Source organism: Urocitellus parryii, chromosome 13, assembly GCF_045843805.1.
Source record: "Urocitellus parryii isolate mUroPar1 chromosome 13, mUroPar1.hap1, whole genome shotgun sequence".
Lineage (NCBI taxonomy): Eukaryota > Metazoa > Chordata > Mammalia > Rodentia > Sciuridae > Urocitellus > Urocitellus parryii.
The window spans coordinates 70,715,623-70,717,619 of NC_135543.1; the positions used below are offsets into that span (position 1 = coordinate 70,715,623).

The 1,997-nt window shown below is 53.5% G+C and overlaps 1 pseudogene; it reads left to right on the top strand.

The window, feature by feature from the left end:
- Nucleotides 1–435: 435 nt before the first annotated feature.
- On the top strand, nucleotides 436–1,548 carry LOC113199011 (RNA-binding protein EWS pseudogene; annotated as a pseudogene).
- Nucleotides 1,549–1,997: the final 449 nt, after the last annotated feature.

The following is a 1,997-nucleotide window of genomic DNA, read 5'->3' on the forward strand; positions in this document are numbered from 1 at the left end:
GGGGGAAGGAGAAGGGACAGGTGAAGCAGGGGACTTTTAGGGCCATGAAACTGCTCTGTGATCGTGGATACATTTGTCAAAATCCAGAGAGAGCCTACCGTACACTACGGGCTTCAGCTAATCAGTATGATATTGTTCCATTGATACTGATGACTCTAATAACACTAATGCAAGATATTAATAGAAAAATGGTGGGGTTGAGGGAAAGAAGTTAGAGGGTTTATGGGAACTCTCTCTACAATCAAACTAAAAAATAAAGTCTATTAATTTTTTTAAATTCCCATCCATTTTAGAGGTCTGCTGTCAGCATCAAGCCAGTACCAGAGACCCCCTGCACATGGTTTACCCTGATGACACTCTGCATCCTTCCATCTTGGAGCTGGGTTCAGCGGCTGCAATGTTCTCATCCTGTGTGCAGGGCCAGCTGACAGGACCATGCAGGTAGCACCCACAGAGTAACCCTAACCAGTAAGGAAAGGGGATCAGGGGATCAACGCCCCGGCTCTCTCATCCCCGGAGGGACTCCCCCGAGGTGTATCCTGCAGTCTGCCAGATGGTGCCAGTGGGACTGAGCCCTTTACCCACAGCAGTAACTACTCCCTGACAGACCTCGCAATGACTTTCCTGTCTCCCCACCTCGCTGTGCTTCCTGGGATCCCCAATTTTGCCACAAGCTGGCTTTAGGGAAAACCCAAACCAAGGCAGGGTCAGATTGGAGATAGATGCTAGTAGCTTTGCTTCAGAATTTCTGCAAAATGCTCACATGCAGGAGGAGGAAGGAGAAAAAATGGTGTCTAGTACCTCCAACTGAGTTACAACCCAGCAGAGCACAGTGCTGACACCCTCAGTCAACTCAAGGATACGCACAGGTCACTGAGGCATATGGACAAAGAACTGTGGCTCTCATGGACAGCTACTGGTGTCAGCCATACCCAGGCTCAGTCCACTGACACTTATGGGCAGTCTGCATATCAACTTCTTATGGACAGCTCCCCACTGGTTACACTACGCCAACTGCCCCCCCCCCCCAGGCAGGCAGCCAGCCTGCCCAGGGGTACATACAGCACAGGTCTTATGACCTTACCGCGGCCACAGTCACCACCACTCAGGCCTCCTATGCAACTCAGTCTGCAGATGGCACTCAGCCTGCTCACCCGGCCTCTAACAGGCAAGCACCACACCTACAAGACTGCAGGATGGTAACAAGCCCTTGGAGACCAGTCAACCTCAGTCTAGCCCAGGGGGTTATAACCAGCTCAAGGATAAGACAAAGTAACTACGGTTATCTCCAGGTTGCTGGGAGCTTCCCCATGCAGCCAGACCCTGCACCTCCACCCTGTCGTCTACAGCCATGATCAGAGGAGTACTCGCAGCAGAGCACATGAGCACTGAGCAGCTATGGACGGCAGAGTGGCTCTGGTCAATGGGTACAGCTTCCTACTAATTATCCCCCACGCCCACTGGATCCCACAACCTGGCTCCAAGTCAGTACCTCAACAGGGCAGCAGCTATGGGCAGGGGAGCTCATTCCCACAGTCCTCCCAGTAGCCTGGGTGTTTATGGGCAGGGCTCTGGGAGGTTTTCCTGATCCGGAGAGAACTGGAGCATGAATGGCCCAGGAAACAGGGCGGGGAAGTGTGGACTTGATCATGGAGGCCTGAGCTCGGGTGGGAGGGGAGGAGGGTGCAGTGGGAGGAGAAGCTTCAGGAAGCCTAGTGGGCCCCTGGGTGAAGGGCTGGATCTTGATGATGACCCTCCCTACCATGCAGCTTCAGTGCCAGGATCAAATGACAGCGCGACTCTCCACCACGGTGTGGCAGAGTTCTTTAAGCAGTGTGGGGTTGTCAAGATGGACAAGAGAACTGGGCAGCCCACGATGCACATCCACCAGGAACAGGGTTTTCCTGGACGAGGAAACAGGAAAACCCAAAGGCCATGCCACAGTGTCCTAGGAAGACCCAGAGACTGCCCAGGGTGCCAAAGGCCATGCCACAGTG